The 19,889-nt window shown below is 43.0% G+C and overlaps 1 pseudogene; it reads right to left on the bottom strand.

Annotated features, from left to right (window-relative positions):
- Positions 1–16,176: 16,176 nt before the first annotated feature.
- Positions 16,177–17,166, bottom strand: LOC116897811 (annotated as a pseudogene).
- Between the last annotated feature and the right edge of the window lie 2,723 nt (positions 17,167–19,889).

Below are 19,889 nucleotides of genomic sequence, written 5' to 3'. Positions count from 1 at the left end.
CTGCCCTGAGAGGAAGATGGAAGATTCCCCCTCATCTTTTGTCATCACAGAGATTTTGCCGTTGCTGCAGTCAGTGTTACCGCTGCGTGTGTCCCGTCCCACTGTGGCCCGCTCTCTGACCCTCTATGCACTGCTGCTTTCTGGAGAAGACTGGACTCCAGCCGTTGCTGCCCCCCTCATTTCCCTGGTGACTCTTGCTGCCTTAACTGGTGTTGTCATTTTACAGACTGTAGCTTCACAGGAATGCCACCTGCGTAAAGCTGCTGTGGACTGGGGAACTCTGCCCTGGTTGTACAGATCTCAGAAATGGTTCCATTGTCTGCTGGTTGTTCCAGAGAAAAATGACTGATCCTGAACTGTCCTGGAAAAGACCTTGACACTTTTGCTGCTATTGTAGCAGCCATTACTGCTGCAGACATTGTGTCTGCAGTGTCTGGAGTTATCCTCCCCCAATCTGTTGTTAGACAAGCACAGTGGGTGAACTTTCTGGAGTAGTTGCTAACAATTGGGAATTCTAAATTTTATTATAGGAGCGGCTTGACTACGGCCCTTGGTGGTAACAGCTGAGGAGAACCAGATGAGGTGCCCACTACTTATTGGGAGTGGCTCTGTCTGGTGCAGCCCTATGCTGTGGATTAGTGTTCATGCTATGGTTGGTTTGCAAACTCAGATCTCAACAGAAACGTGACAAGGCCGTTATTACTCAAGCACTTGTGGCCATTGAACAAGGGGCCTCCCCTGGAATTTGGTTATCTATGCTCAGGAATTAGTCGGTATCTGAGTTCTCTGCTCTTGCACCCCATGGATCTGTGGATCCATTGCACTGGGATGAGAGAGACTCAATGATTCCTTTGATCAGCCCTTCCACATCGCTGAGGTTTCCTCATTGCACGCAATAGGGTGATCATGATTTGTTATAAATAAAATAATAAGGGGGAGATGTAGAGGGCCGCTATAACATTCGCCACCACAAGATGGCGCTGGCTTCCACTGTGCCCCACATGGAAGGCCAGGATAGCTTCCGCCATTACAGCCGACTTCCTTTCAGGAAGTTAACTGTGTGCACATGTGCAAGAGTGCCTTCGTGCCAGGTCTTTGCCCACTCCGGGGCGTGCCTAATGAGGTCATGGGTAAGCGACCAATCAGGTGTGGATGCGCCGCGCTAGGGTGTATATAAGCCGCGCCATGCAGGCGCGCTGGGCTTCTCCTTAAGATTCAATAAAAGTTTGGCTGCAGCAAGGATTCATATGTCCCCGCGTGTTTTCTTGCTGGCGAGGTCGCGCGTGGGACAGTGTTGTATCCATAGGACATAAGAATAATTAACATCAACATACGCCACTCACCAGGCTCCTACCCACTGATACCCACAGGACAGGTCCCCAGATGTATCACCCATCAGAGTAACCACTGTAGGTCTATGTGGCTATAGAGAATTTATTATTTCCACTCTTCTCCACAGTTTCTGTTCATTCTCCAGTGGCCTAAAAGAAAAAGAGGCCATTTGCCTAAATCTTTCTTTGTGATGACAACATCTAACAATGGTGTTGTTAAATGTGGCTTTTTAAAATGAAAAAGAAGTAAAAGTAATAAGGATGTTTTAATAGAGTTTTTGTTTTGTTTTCTTTAGATTTACTTGTTCTTATGCATGCAAGTGCTTTTCCTGGATGTGTGTCTATGTGATTGGTGTCTGCAAAACCCAGAGGACAGCAGCAGAAGCAATGGGACTAGAGTTACAGATGGTTCTAAGTGTCCATTTGGGTGCTAGAAACCCAACCCAGGAACTCTCAAGAGCAGCAAGCGCTCTTAACCACTCAGCAATCTTTGCAGCCCATTAACAAACTTGTGAGACTTGAGAATGAATATTTATGTGACCTTGTGATTGTTTCCTCAAGCCACTGATGTTTATGGGACAGGGGAGAGGCAGAGTAAGTCCTCTAAGGTTGAGTCGTGATGTGGAGATCTGTGGCTGCTTGTTTGCCACCAAGATGGATGCCATGCCTCAGGACCAACAGGATGAGCTTCCTCTTTGATTTCCCCCTCAATTTCATTGGTTACCTGCTCTTTACATAAATTCAGTTTAACCTCTTAGAACATCCCACTTCCACACTGCTGGCTGCTAGTTGTTCCTGCTGTCCTGGTGCCCCTCACTGCCTCAGTTTACCCACCTTGTGGAAACAGCACCACATGTACTTAAGAGGTTGCTGTGGAGAATCAGTGTGCCCACACACAGAAAGTGCCTAACAGAGCAGCACACAGTCAGTGCTTACACACGTCTGCCCACTCTTAGTGATGAATAACGTTTGTTGAATAGCTTTGAGTTGGCCTTCACCTTAGCCCCCTGTCCTGAGTATCAGGAGCTATTATGTGAAGCTAGAGCTCACCCTGATGTGTCCCTATGGCTCTGAGAGACTGACTGCAGGGGATAACAACTGCTACACAAGCTCACAGAGCCAGAGTAGAAATCCTGGTCTCCTAATTGGGAACCCAGTGCATGTTACAGTGCTTAAACAAACACGTGCATGATGCTGACATCTTATCTAAGAGGGGAACTCCAGCCTGGGAGAAGAAAGGCTTGCTTCTCAGGCAGATAATACCCTCTCGCCAGTGCAAGGCAAACATCAGGTACTCCTGCTCAATCCAGTGTTTCTTTAAGGTGCTTATTGTTAACAGCTCCTTTGTATAATGTATCTAGTTTCTGTCTCCTACATCCAGTGCCATCAATATTTCCTCATTTTAATAAAATAAAGCACCTGCTGAGGGAGGATGAGTGGCAAAGTCAAGATTTATACTGAGGCCCAATAAAGCTGAAATTACCATATTCTTCCTAAATTAGACCTTGAACTCAACCCAAATGTCTTCCTGTTGTCTCCCTGTGGTCTGATGCACAAACTTTTGTTGTTTACATGGATACCTTCTAGTGAGTTGACACATGCCTGTTTAATGATTGGCATCTTCCTGATTCATGTGTCTTTCCAGGAGCACAGATATGGTGTGGGTCAATATTCTACATATTACAAAGTTTTCATCTTTCATGAACAGGCTCTATAATATAAATCATCCCCTTGTAATTAACCACAACACCAAAATAAACAAAAAACAAAAAACAAAACAACAAAAAAACCCAGTATCTGATGAGTGGGCAAGTATGTTGGTGTATAGATACAGAATAGAATACCACACATGTATGAAGGAACTGGAAACCTGCTGGTTAGTGAGTGCATCTAGGCACAAGATATCAAAGGCTGACAGGGCTGATGTCACCTAAGCTAGGAGCAGGAGTCATCAGCAGTTGGAGACTGGCATAGGACAGGGCTGGCCAAGGATTACTGAATGACAGATAGACTGGAATGGACACAGAGGACAATGCTGTATTGTTCACTGAGAATGGCTAAAAGGACTTTGAATTTTGTCACCATGAACAGCTGATGACTGTCTGAGGTGACAGGTGATTCTGATTTAAACAAGTACCTGGGAGCAAAGTCATTAGGTGTACCCCATGCTAGATACAAATTTCATACTTGGTCTATCAGTTTTCCTGTCTCATTTATATTTTATAGCACCCTGAGGGTTGCATGGGTCAGGCTGGGGCTTTTATATAAAGAGCATACTCCCAGTTTCCTCAGCATTCTTGAAGTCGCAGTCCTGTCAGGTGAGGCCACTCTGAACAGGGCAGTTGCCCTCCTTGATTTGATACTTGCAGGAATACAATGTTTCAGAGCCATCCTGAGGAAAGCAAAGGTGACACCTGGAGTCACTCAGGGAACCCAGTAGCAAGTTTGTGGACCCTGACATCACAAACACCATTCCTGATCAGACTCAAGGAGAGCCATGGTCGTTAAAATGTGTTTATTTTTATATAAATATTTCCTGGAGGGATGTTTATCATAGTTCCTAAGTGCACAGCCAAAGTTGTCAAAGCAGTGGCCAACCCCTCTTTCCTGTCCCAGCCTAAGGACCCTGTAAGATCTTAAGATGGCAGCATTTGTTAAAATGGCGGTACCTGTCAAAATGGCGGCACCTCAGATTGGAGCTGTCGCAAGAAACTGTTCAAGGTGGTGCATCTCCTTTCTCACACCAGCTGAGCTGTCCTGCAGAAACTTGTATAGTAGCTGCACCCTCCGCAGCTCCACAGATACAGAGCCTCAGCCAAAACTGCCTGTGACTAGGAAGGTCTTCCCAGTCTAACCCATGGGCCCAATGCAGGAAGAAGGAGGTGGGGGGGAAAAGCGACCAATCCAGGAGCAGGAAAAAACCCACTAGTTTAAAATCCCCACGCTTCCCACAAAAATCCCACTAATCCTGTAATCCTTAAACAGGAAAATCCACCAATCTCTGAGCTCCCTAAATTCATGATTTGAAATCCTCCAATCCTCAATCTGGAAATCTCTGCCTTGAAAAGCTGTGCCTCCTAAGAAATCCTACATAAGGCCTGTCCTTTGTCCGATTCCCTGGATTCTTAGCTCCTTTCACTGGATGTCTCAATACATCTGTCTCATGAGATTTGCTGCCTGGTGTGTAAACAATTAAGCTTTACCACTTGCAACATGGAAGGAACTGGAAAAAAGCCAGTTACTGGAGGATCTATGCACAAGACACTGATGCTGACAGTGGGTGTTGTCACAGAAGCTAGCAGCAGAGCTGTAGTGATTATCAGAAGACACCAAGAAGCAATGAATAGAAGGGAAAATGAAATGGATGAGGGTCTGAGGCTCCTCAACTCCTCAGCTCAGTTAAGGATACCCCCACCCCCAGGGGAGTTGCAACATCACTGCTGAAGAGGGTTTGTCTGTGAGCTTTGTGGTTCCTGAACTCCCTTGTCTCAGTTTGCCTTTCAATTGTGACACCGTCCCTCCTTATAACCATCTGATTCCTGAGTTCCCTGCCTCAGGTTTCCCTTCTACTCAGAGATGTGTGGTTCCTAGGTTTCTGAGTCCCAGGATACCTTCCCATCTGAGCAGAAACACTTATGTTCATACTATGCTTATATTCTTAGTGATCTCAAAGCAGTAGCCAAAGAATTATCCCTGCCCTCTTTTATGTAAACCCTGGTTTACATGGATATATATGGGTTCAACATGTCTGGCTGAAGTTGGACATAGGACAAAGCCTGTAATTCCAGTAGTACACTTGGTGGATTTAGACAGGGGAACTGTGGTTCAAGGCCAGGAGAGCTACAGAATGAAGCACTGTCTCAAAATCCCCAAGAGCCATGGCACAGCTTGGTGATAGGATATTTGACTGACACATGCCCAGGGCTGGATCCCAGAGGGAAGGAAGGCTACCAGGACATTGTACAACAAAACTCCTATGGGGCCTTTCTGTCAGTCAATGGAGACACTAGGAGATTGTAGCCCCAAGTGCCAGGAAGCAGTACCACAGTTTAATCTCCTGAATCAAGCAAACCTGTGTCCATTAGGGCTTTCTTTTTATCCTCATGGTGTCAAAGGAATGGATTTTTTTTCCTGCTGGAATAGCTTGGTTAATCCAAAGAGAGTATTTTAAAGTAAAATGCATAACATTATTCATTTATCTTTTTGAAAGCTTTTTCATTTTAAGTCTATGACTGCTTGCCTGTATGTTTCTATGTATGTATGTATGTATGCATGTTTGTATGTATGTATACATGTGTGCATAATACATATATGTATGTATGTATGTATGTATGTATGTATGTATGTATGTATGTGTGTACGAATACTACAAAGGTGCCCAAGGTGGCCAGAAGACGCACCATAGTCCCTAGAACTGAATGTGTTACCATGGGTGCTGGGAACAGATGCCAGGTCCTTCCCAAGAGTAACCGGTATCCTGAACCACTGAGCTGTCTGTCCATCTTGTGAACTCTTTAAAAAGAGTCCTGAGCTTGCTTCCTCAGTACCACATAAACCTAGCATGGCAGCCAGGGAGATGGGCAGGAAGATAAAATTTTAAGGTCATCATCAGCTACATGGCAAGTTCATGGTTAGTCTAAAGCTACATGACACCCTGGCTCAACTCTCCTGTCCCCCAAAACTAAAGAACTAATGGAGACATCTATTAACCTCAAAGAATCAGCTATACACACTCGGTGCTAGATATTTGGTCCAAGCAATAATGCCAACTCCCTTCTCATCCCCTATATCCATCCCCATGTGGAACTCTCACTTAAGGCTGGGAGATGGCTGAGTTCACAGATGCAGTGGATTCTCCTGCTGCAAGCTGACTGAGATGCTGGAGTCCCACCATGCCTGTCTCTTTCAAACAGCTCCATCTGCTGTGGTTTCTTTCCTCCTGGGATACTGCTTTCATGATCACCCAGGAAGCCTAAGGACCAGCCATCTCCAGCCCTCTACCCCTGTGCCTGAGAGCACCAATTACAGGTAGTTTCACAGGAAAACCGTCACTCACCTTCTTAGTGCCCTCAGTCACTCAGTACAACACAAACTGCCACTTTGTAACCCAGCGTTACACTTCTTGAGAGCAATATCCACAGCCTGAAATACAGTCTCAACATTGCAGTCCATTTCCTGGGCGCCTTCTTCCTGCGCTAAACTTGGCAGGAGCCTGGAGCAGAGGAGCAGGATAGTAATTAGTTTCATGATTAAAGATTCCCTCTGGAATTGAGGAATTGTTTGCCAAGAACAGGAAACCAACTCAGAAGCTGCTTTTAGCAACCTCCAGTCTCTGGTCTCCTAGTGTCTATCTGCCTCACCACTTGGGTCCCTATTAATATTCCTGCAGACATTAGTTCTTTGTCCTCTTCTCAGAGAACAAATATGACTCTGCTCACTGTCCAAGCAGGTTTCAGGCTGGAACATTGCAACACAGGGGTTGTTGACCTGATTGTTTGCCTTTGGAAAGAATGTGGGGGTGCAGAGCACATTTCTAAAATGTTACACAACAAAAAGATATGCCCAAGTTGCATATTCCAAGAGTCAGTAATATTAATAATAAAAATTAAAGCTTGTAGGGTGGTGGTGGCACATGCCTTTAATCCCAACACTTTGGAGGAAGAGGCAGGCACATCTGTGTGTTCAAGGCCTGGTTATCTACAGAGTTCTAGGATATCCAGGGCTACACAGAGAAACCCGGTCTCATTAGGGGAGGTATCGATTCCCTAATTGGTTGTTGATTGTGTCATTAAAGATGGCAGAAGACAATCGCTGGGAAAAGGGGGAAAGGTGCGACTCTGGGTCCCAGGAGGAAGAGAAGGGGATGAGGCAGAGCATAGGAAGTCAAGGGGAATGGGGCAGGATATTCTTCACCCAGCCATTGAGTTATCTGACTAGTTTAAAATATTAAGGCTGTCTGGTGTTTTCCATTGTCGGCGACTCAGGTGGAAAGGAGAAAGGGCACAGCAGGGGCGGTCATTGGCAGTTTGGAGCTAGCTGTGAGAGGTTGAGGGAGCTCGGAATGAGCTTTTGAGAAAGAGCAAACATGACATTAAAATTACATGCAACAAAGTTGTGTTTTACTTTAATAGGGTTATTAGGGTTGGAGATTTACCACAGCAGATCTACAGAGTTCCAGGACAGTCAGGGCTACACAGAGAAACCCTGTCTCAAAAGAAAAAAAAAGAAAAAGAAAAAAGAAAACAAAACAAAATGAAGAAAACCTTAGTCCTGTAACAGACTGAGTAAAACTCTGATTAAAGAGTGGCATTTAGTATGCTCAAGCTTATAAACTGTTCCCCAAAAGCAGCAATGGCGGGCAGACTGGGTAGGAAGTCATGTGCTCCTCATCGACAGGTTATCTACTTTCTAATATGCAAAATTAATACAGACATTTGTAAAAGTTTGCACAAAGCTACTGCATTTATAAGAAGCACAAAAGTGAATACAGTAGTAGTAGAGAATAAATGATATATTAAGTTATGGTCTAATCAGGGAACAGCCGGAGTCATGGCCTAGGAATTTGTACAAATATTTGAGTCTCAGAGTCATTATTCTGGGACCCTGGGGTTGAGAGGAAAAACTCAAGAATTACAGTTGGCACCCAACTTGGGGCACAAATCAGCAACCCTGGACATAAGAATCCCATGCTCTACTGAGTGAGATATATCTTAGAATAGATATTTTTAGCATAAAAACAGAGTAAAAATTAAAAACACATATAGAAAATGTTTCTGAATTGATTCTGAATGGAAAAATAAGACTTTGTCAATTTGCAAGCATGGATCCAGTAGAGACAGTGGTACCTTTTACTAATGCTGAAATGGCCTCATTATAGGCAGAAAATGCACATTGACAAAGAACTTGGAGTCAGTTTTTAGGAAATATTAATAGCAAACACCTAAAGAGCAAACAACTTTATTTTATAAAAAGAGCCAATTGGATTTTCCCTCATATAGTAAAAGGGACTTCAATTTCTAAAGCCTCTACAATTCAAACTGATGCAAATAAATCAGGACACAGTATGAGTCACAAACATAAATGAAGTGGTTGAGAGTCCTTATGATTCAGTTAAAAAAATCAGTTATATGCAACTCTTATGGTGTTATTAGATTTTTCAAGAATCTCTTAATATAGTAACTGACTTTTAATATACAGAGAGAGTTGTTTTGCGTATAGAAACTCCTGAATTTAATTCCAAATTTACTTCACTGTTTATTCAACTACAACAAGTGATCAGAAATAGGAACCATCCATTATATAAAATATGTAGGAGATCCCATATGGATCAGCCAGGTCCTGGACCACAAGATAATGATGAAATTGAACTGCTATTGATAGGAAATGTTCTAACAGTTTTGAAATTTCATTAAAAACCACTATGTTAGTAGTTAAGGTTTAAGCAAAAATGTCCTATTACTTGGAAACAAGCCAAGAAAATTATAAAGAAAAAATCTACTTATTTCTTATAACTAAATTCCATTATATGCAAGAAGTAACCCTAAAGGTACTAAAAGAAATAAAATTTTGCAAATGGATGTGTTCCATTTTGCAGAGTTTGGTAAATTGAAATATGTACACTATACTATAGACATATATTCAGGATTTCAATGGGCAACTGCTTTAAGTTCTGAAAAGGCTGATTCTGTAGCTATGCATTTATTTAAAGTTATCACAATTATGGGAATATATGTACAAACTGACAATGATCTAGTATATGTCACTAGTAAAATGGGACAATTTTTACTTATTATAATATAAAGCATATTACAGGTATACCATACAATCCTATAGGACAAACGATTGTAGAGACATTGAATTGTATTTTAAAAGAGCTGTTTAACAAACAGAAAAGGGTTACAAAGACCCCAGGAAATAGAATACATAGTGCATTATTGATTTTTTTCACTGTTCAAGGTTTATTTGGTGTTTTCATTGGTATGACACTTGAGTAGTTGGTTCCATCATCCATATGCAGCTCTTACATTTCACACAATATTGTAATATGCACTACAGACACATATAATACAAAAAATATCCTGTAGAACATTTATGTACAAGATATGCATAATGGACTGGAACCAGGTTAAAACTAACTGGGAACTCATTGCATGGCAATGCAGCAAGCTCACAGGGTAGTCAAAACTTGCAAACAGTTGACAGTGTGTCTTGGAGACAGTGGGACTGTCACACTAACCAGGTTACCACTATGTCTCACCCACCTCGGCCAGCAAGGAAGACGCAACACGGTCGGATTCTTCTCAACAGCCTTTATTGCAGGACCACCTCATTGCTGATACGGGGACCTCGAGCGGCAAAAGTGCTCACCTTATATACACAACAGGCTGGGGCTATGCTAATTGTCCTTCAGGGATTGGCAGAGCATGAACCACCCCATTAGCATGGTACCGCCCCGACCAGATTGACGCCAGGTGCAAACCCGCACATGCGCAGTACTGTTGTTCACCACAGGAGGGCGCCGGATCACCTCATTATCCTATGGCCGCCCTGGCAAGGGGACAAGCCTACGCATGTGCGATAAGTTGTTTACATCTAGACGGGGCTGGATGTTGGCGCCATCTTTGTTTTACTGCGCCGCTCCCTACATCTCCCCCTTTTTTGTTTAATAAAATGACTGGTCTAGATCTGGGTGTCACGTCAATCTTGTCATTGCTCCTGTCTTAGATCGTTCCTGACGATGACTCGGCATTACCCGTCATTGGGTTACCCTATCGCCACCAGGCCCCGTGTCTTAGGTTGGTCCGAGCCCGAGGAAAGTTGCCCATCTCTGGATACAATGACTTCATTTGATAGTGACAAAAATGATCTAGGGCGAACTCTTAATTTTTCAAAGAGGCCAGCCATATGTTGGGAGAAGCACCATTTTCAATGGCAACCATACCCTGGTAAATAATCGCTTTGTGTCTGGCATGTTCTCGTTGTAAACGGCAGAAGAGCCATAGACATACTCCACATCCCAAAAGGACAATGGCCCCCCAGGCAAACATGCCAACTCATTCTTTAAAAAAGGAGAAAGCATGGGTAATCCATGAGGTGAAATCTCCAAACGTGATAGGTTCCAATCTAGTGTTGTAAAGGACAGCAATCTGCATCAGCAATTGTCTCGATAGTTGCTCTGCTTTCATGGACCAGTTTCCTTTCAGATAATTCGAGATTTCTTTGCTCTGTTGAGAATACTGAGAAAAATTAGCTCACAAAGGAGTAATGCATAAACCTCTAAGGGAGGAAACACAAGACAGCTGCGTCATATGATACAGTGCTTCAATTTGTTCTTGAACTAAATCTATCCTTTGATTAGCTAATATAAGGCCAGATGCCAAATGGGTATTAAATTCTTCTTGTATCTCTAGCACCACTGCAGTTTTTTCTACAATCTGATTGACAGTCTCAGCCGTCTGTATTTGTTTAGTCATGGTTATTGCAGCTGTAGTAGCTGTGGCAGCAGACAGCACAATAGCTGAAATTATAGCTGCCGTAATTCCAAATTCTCTTCTGGCTCTTAGCAAATTAAGAATAGGAAAGCTATCTGGGTTTGCCTCCACTGGGATTGGCACAAAGGAGGGAATCTTAACCATCACTGTGGTGTCGTTGGTGCCATCCCAGCATTCAGCTAAATAGCAGACTACATCAGAGCTATTACAATTTAAAACATCTTTGCTTACATTAGTGCTTATCAGAAAGAAAAAAGGTGATCTTACACATATTGAAGTACTAGTGGCAGTATCATTTGCCAAGAGGTTACTATATTGAATATTGATCAACCTGGTATCATTTTTTCTGGTAGCTGAAACATTATACAGTGTGAAGTTCTCACCCATCAACCTAGCAAAGGGGGTTAGTGATGTATATGCCCCTTGCTCATTGGACAGCACCCACTGAAACCAAGGCCAGAGATTTTCCATGCCAGACTTATTCTGTTTCCAATTAAATTGTGTTTTGCTAAGAGGTGGGGAAAACTCAAATCCTGGCAAGATTTGTTTTGCTCTATGAAATGGACTCTGACATGGGGTAAAATCAGGTGGGAACTCTTGATATGGGGGGCAAGTGGGTAAGACTCTATGACGGGTAGAGTTATCCTGTGTATAGTTACCTTGCCCCAGGCATGATGGAATGCTACAATTATGCATCACAATCAGTGTTGTAATGTTCAAATCAGCAGAACTATTGACTGACATGTTTCCGCTGGGTGAAGAGACCCCCTGGGTAATTTGACTCAAAGCAGCCAGGATGATCCCAGTGCTCATTGCACTGTCACTCATAGGATCCAACCAATTAGCTAATGTGGCTCTGCGCAACCAAACACAGGGCAGGGAAGAGTTCTTAACAGTAAAACATAAGGTATGCGACAGAGAAAAGTTAGTGGCAGCATACCGTTGGGGCATTTGTCTATTTGGCACTATACAGGGAACATCACGCAGATAGGAGGTGGAGAAAAAGGTTGGCAAAACAGTAGAATTGCCATGAACTGGCATGGGTACTGGCCAGGATCTGGCAATAGCCCACAAGATAAGTGACTCAGCCTGTATTACCATTCCCAGTAGTAATAGTAGGGTTCGTAGTCTCATCTTCAGGAAGAGCAGAAGGCACTTTTCTAGTCAAGCGCTCAGGTACCCAAATTGGATTTTCTTGATTCTGCGGAAAAACACAAACAGCTCCCCTACATCTCGAAATCACAGGATCTGGGCCATGCCATTCATCAGTTAAGACATCCTTCCACTTTACTTCTGCATTAGTTATAGGTGTATTAGCAGCATGGTGATCCATGGCAGAGCGGCCATGCGCATCCAAAATTAATAAATTTAGAGTAAAAAGAGCTAAAGAAAGTTGTTCTTTTGGTGTTCGGCCGCTGGCAATTCCCTCTTTTTGTTTTTGTATAAGCTCTTTTAAGGTACGATGTGCTCTTTCCACAATTCCTTGACCCTGGGGATTGTATGGTAATCCTGTAGTATGACTGACCTGCATTGTCTGGCAAAATGCCTGAAAGGACTTTGCAGTGTAGGCAGGCACGTTGTCTGTCTTGAGACTATCAGGCTTTCCCCAGTCTGCCCACGCCTCTAAGCTATGACTAATGGCATTACGAACCTTTTCACCAGTCATCAGAGTGGCATGTATAATACCGGAACAGGTATCAACAGAAACATGAGCATATTTAAAATTTCCAAATTGAGATATGTGTGTGACATCCATCTGCCAAAGCTTTAGTGGGATCAGACCACGAGGGTTAATCCCCACATGAGGAGGGTGGTGAAATTGAACACAATTCTGGCAACGTAACACCACATCACGAGCTGTAGCCCTAGAGATGTTAAATTTTTGTTGAAGAGTAAAGGCAGGAACATGAAACTTTTGATGAAATTCTCTAGCAAGATCAACCAGAGTTGCATGAAAAATAAACTCTCTATGAGTACTAGCATCCACCAGGGCATTATTGCTGGCCATGGGACCAGGCAAATTAGTATGGGCTCGAATATGTTGTATGAAAAATTTATTTTTTCTGGCCCAAATCAATTTTTGTAATTCTAAAAGAATTTGACATACAGTACTAGTCGACCTAATTGGCCCTGTAATTTCAAGTGAGCGCACAGCATTAACTACATAAGCAGAGTCAGAAATTAAATTAAAAGAATCACGAAATCTTTTAAAAACTTCCAATACAATTTTACATTCTGTAATTTGGGGGGGGTGCCTGGACTGTATTGGATTAATACTGGTTCTTGAGAATCAACCATATAGGCACCTACCCCTGTTTTGGAGCCATCTGTATAAATATCTAAAGCTCCAGACAAAGGCTCAGAGGCAGTGACCTTAGGAAAAATCACTGGACGTTCAGTAAAAAATTGTAGCAAAGGATCCTTAGGATAATGATTGTCAAACTCTCCATCAAAACTACAGCGTAATATGGCCCAATCATCTATCAAGGCACACAATGTTTCTATCTGAGCTGTAGTATATGGTATAATAATTTTCTTGGGTAAAATACCAAAATGCTGAATGCAAGATTTAACACCTAACACAGCAAGCTGTGCAACGGCAGAAGGGTAATATTCAAGGGTCTTATTAGGAGAAATATGGGGATAAATCCAAAGAAGCGGACCTTGTTGCCATAACACTCCTGTAGGGTGACGAAAAGTTGTTAGTATACACAAAAGCAGATCCTCCTTTTCCTTGTACCTTCTTAGCATTGCCTTTTCTAGTCTTTCTTCTACTTTCCTCAAGGATAATCGTGCTTCCTTGGTTAAAGCACGGGGTGAAGTAAGCTGAGAATCCCCTTTCAGGATCTCATAGAGTGGTTGTAAATCTACATTGGGCATATTAATATAGGGTCAAATCCAATTTATGCTTCCTAGTAATTTCTGAAAGTCATTTAATGTTTTTAAATGATCTTTTTGTAATTCTATTTTTGAGGGGAAATACTATGAGGAGTGATTTTAGTTCCTAGATATTCCCCCATTTGGCCCATTTGAACCTTTTCAAGTGCGATGAACAATTGATTGTTTTCAAGCACCTTAACCACTTTCGCATAGGCTGCTTCTAGGGTCCCACAATCTTTAGCGGAAAGCAAAATAACCTTAGCCAGATTGGTGGGACATTTTCCAGCCCCTCAGAGACCCACCCTTGGAGCCTGGCGGTAGACCTGGGCGTTAGATGTCAAGTGGCTGACAAAAGAATTGTAACCAGTTCACCTGGGACTTTCAGGACCTCAGTAGCAGCCCTTTATCAAACCGTCTCAGTGGGCTAAAGACCCATGGAAAAGAAAACATTAATCTTGACCTTGGCCACAGCCTCCAGTTGGAGTAAGCTGAAGAGCTGGTGCCTAGACTTTCTCCTCTTATCATCCTAGAGTAAAGCCTGTTCTGTCTGGCAAAACAAAGTTCCTCGCAGTCTCCTGCAGACTCTTTCTGAAATTACTTTAGGGGCTCCCCTGTTCCCAAACCTGGGGCATTTTGACCATAGGGGCAGGAACTGGCTGCTGAGGGGATAGGATCAAAGGCACTCTCCATGCCAATGATGACCAACGGGAAACATAACTTAATGTTGGAGATCAACTCCTCTCTTGGAATTTCTCTTAATGAACACTCTCCTTCTGTGAGCAAGTGTTGAAAGTCAGGCCACTAAAGGCAGCAACTGGAATTTTTTTTTTCTTACCTGTTATTTGAGGGATGGATAAATTCTTTTCTTGTTCTTGTTTTCCTTAGAGTCCTCCTTGCCTCACTCTCAGCCTTTTCAGATCATTCCTCCTGTAGCATTTCTAACGCAGCCTGTCCCTTTTCTATAGCCTGCTGACAGCATTTCTGATCTTCTAGGCAGCTACGCACTAAGTGCCATACCGGCCGAACCCCCGCCTTTAAGGTTCCTTGCTCCCAAGCAAAATCTAAATCCTTCCCCAACTTATCCCAGCTGCCCACCGTGAGATTCCCAGAGACAGCAAACCAAGGTGCAATGGCATCGCACTCACTAAGAACTCTCTCTATAGTGCTTCTTTTCATCCTAAGCCTTTTTCTTTCAAACAGCTCCTGAAGAGCCAGAAAAATTGGGTGAAACTGAGAAGTCTCCATGCTCACTGTAGCAGCTCCGAGGCTAGTTTCGCTCCCCCCTACTGTGTGGGCCGCGAGCACGAGCACAGATAAAACACTATGTTTCAAAAAATAACGTTGGCTATCAACCAACACACCGCCACTAGAGTGGAGTCCATAAAATTAAATTTCCTGCTTACTACACTTGCTCCATAGCCGAAGGCCTTATCGCCTCTTACTACCGCAGATTTGTATTGTCCCTCGTTATGGGGAACTTTTATTTACAAGTGGTTTTATGAGCAGGGTGGGCTGGCATGTTTGTCTACACACGACTTCATAGCCTGGCACTTGTTGGCTATTCCCAGCAAATGCACTCCGGTCCGGGATGGTGGCAATTCAAAAGAAAACAAATCCACCACACAAAGAAGAAAAGAAACAAAATTACAAGTCCTCCCCACAAAGGATCAATTGGAAACAACATTGCTGTAGACCACAGACTTTTTAGCCTCTAAACCAAGGCTTTCAACGTCTCTGCTTACCTCCAGAGAACTTTATGGTCCCTTACCTGGGAACTTTCTGACGTCGCTGTCCTGGAGCTGAAGAGTTCTGAATCCACGAGGATGTCCTCGTCCCTGTACGGGCCACCAGTTATCTTGCCCACCTCGGCCAGCAAGGAAGACGCAACACTGTCAGATTCTTCTCAACAGCCTTTATTGCAGGACCACCTCATTGCTGATATGGGGACCTCGAGTGGCAAAAGCGCTCGCCTTATATACACAACAGGCTGGGGCTATACTAATTGTCCTTCAGGGATTGGCGGAACACGAATCACCCCACTATCACCCCTGCTAATTGTCCTTTAGGGATTGGCAGAGCATGAACCACCCCATTAGCATGGTACTGTCCCAGCCAGATTGACGCCAGGTGCAAACCCGCACATGCGCAGTACTGTTGTTCACCACAGGAGGGTGCCGGATCACCTCATTATCCTACGGCCGCCCTGGCAAGGGGACAAGCCTACGCATGCGCGATAAGTTGATTACATCCAGACAGGGCTGGATGTCGGTGCCATCTTTGTTTTACCACGCTGCTCCCTACACCACTACACAAGTACCACTTAGCAGCAGAGTAGAGCTGTGGGAACTGATGCTTTCCCCAGACAGACCACCTCAACACAACTGTACTAACCACAGCTCATATGAGAAGTGTGTGTTCTCTATAGAAGCCCTGCTGCAGCCTGGACAATGACGCACTAGAACACTGGGAAGACTTTAGAATTGCAGCTCCTTCTGGATTCCCCAGAGGGTTTCTGCACTCTTCTTCAGGTGGGCCTCCTCCTCAGGAGTCAGTGTCACCTTCACAACATCTGAGATTCTATTTTGTCCCAGGATACACGGGACACTGAGGAAGACATCACCGTTGATTCCATAGAGACCCTTAATCGTGGTGGAAATGGAATGCACCCATCTAAGGTTCTTCCTTATGCTCTTGGCCAAGTCTGCCAGAGAGGCCAATGGCCCAGGATGTGTAACATTTCAGTTTGATCACCTCATATGCATTGTCAATCACCTGCTTGTGAACATCCTTCCACTGCTCCTTGTCTACATTTGTGCCCAGTTCTGGGATCAGAGACTTCAGGGAGATACTGGCAACATTCACACTACTCCACACAGGCACACTAGAGTCATCATGTTCTCCCAGGACCCACCTGTGACAGCTCAGTGGGTGAACTCCCAGCCTTTCTCCCAGGTAACAGAACTGAGCAGAATCCAGATTGCAATCACTTCCAATAACTCTGTTTTGGGAAAGCTACTGATTTTCCAGCCACATAGGTCAAGATATCCACTGGATTTGAGACAATGAGCAGTTTGCAGTATAAACTCTACTTCACAATGTTTGGAATGATGAACTTGAAGATGTTCACATTTCACTGGAATAAATTGAGCCAGCTCTCTCCCTCTTGCTGACCAGCCACCACTGTAATGACCAGCTTGGAGTTTACAGTCACACTATAGTCTTTGCTGGAGACAATTTTTGATGTCTTAAGGAAAAGGCTGCCATGCAGGAGATCCATCATCTCTCCCTTTAACTTGTCTTCCATGACATCAACAAGGGCAAGCTCATCAGCCAAGTCCTTCATTAAAATACCGATGGCACAAACGATTGCCAACAGCACCAACCCCAACAACTGTAATCTTGTTCTGGGGGACCTGGTCTTCCTTAAGAAGATTCACAATCAGCTGGTCCTTGAGAGTTGTCATCTTGGACTTTGAATCTTTTGAGATTGGCAGCCTGCCTCTTTTCACCTTCTCCATGACTGCAAGGCCGATGGCTTTCCTGAGTTGCAGGGCCTGAGATGCAAAGAATCTTATGTCTCCATCCTTGACCTGCTAGGGAGTGCCGTATGCAAGGTAGAGGTTCCTCTGCCTGCCTGTCTGTATGTCTGTCTGTCTGTCTGTCTCAGTTTTCTCTCTCTCTCCTCTCTGGTGAGAGAGTGACACCTATCCCAAGAAACTGCTTTGCGTCACATGCCCCCTCCCCTAGTCCCCAGCCTAACCACCACTCAGTTGATGGGTGTGAAGTGTCACATTATTGATTTTAAAATTATTTGAATGCTGATGAACAAAAAATGGCTGCTGAGAGACATTTGATTATGGGAAAAAAACTGCTGAACTAAATCAGCCTGTATATATTAAGAATGTCTTTCCTTGTGAATGGAGGAAAGGAAATGTATTAGGCTTGGGGAGAGGCTTTGTATATGTTTCTACAGGAAAAGAATAATTGTGAATTCTGTCAAAATTGATAAAAATCAGATATGATAGGGGAGACCCCTGAAGATCTTGGTTACAAACATGAAGAAATTATCAAAATCAACAAGGCAGGTAATGTATACTCTGATCCTTCTGCATGGGAACAGCTCTAAGATTGGCTGAAGCTTGTCTATACATAGCTAATACATTTTGTTGGCTACAGAGTCCTCATAGCTTATTATTACTTGCCATCCTTTCATCTGGCATGGGTGGGAATTTATATTGCAGTTTGTTTATAAAGTGCCAGGGGCCTGCCCCTGCATTAGTCTTCTTTCTCATTAGTTCTTCTTGAGGCAGTGGAGGGAGAAGAGCATCGGCAGAGGGTAAGACTTTGTCTTACAAGATATTTAGGGTTGCTTTATAATAAGTTTACTTATCTAAGTCCAAGTTACTATGTTACTGTAGCTGATTTACTTATCCATGTCTAAGTCACTATGCTCTGCTACTGTAACTGACCCGCCTTCTGTGTTCCTCTGAGGCCAGAAACTGCAGTCTCTGGCTTTTAGCATCTCATTCTAAAACAGCTGGAGATCAAGTAGAGGATTAATTGCTGGAGCCTTTTCCCTTTTGTCCCTATGCCTCTTGCTTGTCAGGCTAGGGGGAAGTTTGGAGCAATAAACTTCTATTGAACCAAGAGAAGTGAATAGCGTTTGCAGAACGAAAAAATTTTACATAGCCAAATATGCATAAATGTATATAATTTCATACACAGATTCATAAATGTGCATTTATATATTTCCACTTAAATCAGTTGAGTCAAGCTTATATACATTCTCACAATTACATTCTTACACACACACATGCATACATTCTCACAATTACACACACATCCATACTTACATATGCATATGGAGCAAATGACCAAGCATTGGTGCAGAAAGAACTCACTCATTCTGGATGAAAGATGATCTCCAATCTTTATTACATAGAGAAAGAAATAGCTTCTACCTTTTTAATGCTAAGTGAATTAAACCCAAGTTTGTAAAAGAAAAGTCTTGTTCCTTTTAATAAGACCAAGCTTGCCTTGCTATTAAGAAAGGACCCGTTCTGTCCCATGGTAAGGAGAAACCTGCTTGCTCCTTCTGCTCTCTGTAGCTTCTTCTTTTTTCCTCTTTTCCTCTGCATTCTGCACATTGCTCTCTTATGTTACCTATAGTCTCTAAGTTATTCCATTCTGTATTCTTCTCAGCCCAGATCTTTTTAGCTCAGTTCTCCTTAGCTCAATTCAGCTCAGTTCTCCTTCACTCAGTCCTGATTCATCAGCTCAGTCCCCTCCAGCTCAGTCCTTCTATCTTCTCTTTGTCCTCAGCACTTAAACATCTTTGAGAATACATAATCACATGTTACAAAATTCATCACAAGTTAATATGAAAGATCAAATCATAAATTGAAATAGAAGTTTACAACAGAGTGTTTACATGCATATCCATCAGGAATAATTATCTGGCTAACCATCCATCACCTGTCACAGCTCCACAGGTTCACTGAAGGTTTAAAACCATAACTAAGTTATTAGTGAAGTTTTGTATAGATAAACCCAGTCAATATTTTATCCTCTGTTCTAGCACCTATAATAAATCATTAGTTCCCTTTTTATGACCTTTGGTTAATTGTTTTACAACCTCTTGGAATGTGCTCTGAGTAGGAGAAAGTCTGGTTACTATCTAAGAGCAATTAACTGGTGACACTTGGGAGACTGGCAGAGTTCTCACTGCAGTTTTGACTATTAGAAAAAGACTTAATAGCAGTCCCACTATAAAAGAGCTTAATAACCACTGATATAATTTTAGGAATTCTTATGGGATCATCATTAAAACGTAAGAAGTCATTTATTTGTCTATATAGCATCACTACGAGACAGTACATCTTCGTAGATCTACAAAGATCTGCTCCAAAGGGGTGGGCTATTACTTAATGATTGTTATATATGTCTAATAATAACAACAACAGGAAAAGCCTTTTAATAGCAGGAATCTTTCCTAAAATGAATCCTTTATAGCCTTGTTGATAAGGGTGAACCAGTCTCAGATTATATAATAATCCAAGGCTGGCCATCTCAGGATGATCATTTGCTAGTTATTAGCCTGTCCTGTTATGGCTCCTGACAATAAAGTCTAAACTAACTTGAGAAAGACAGATGTCTTTCATTTGCTCTAACAAAAAGCAAAGAATCA

This window comes from Rattus rattus, chromosome 4, assembly GCF_011064425.1.
Source record: "Rattus rattus isolate New Zealand chromosome 4, Rrattus_CSIRO_v1, whole genome shotgun sequence".
NCBI lineage: Eukaryota > Metazoa > Chordata > Mammalia > Rodentia > Muridae > Rattus > Rattus rattus.
This window is presented reverse-complemented; position numbering and strand designations above follow the sequence as displayed.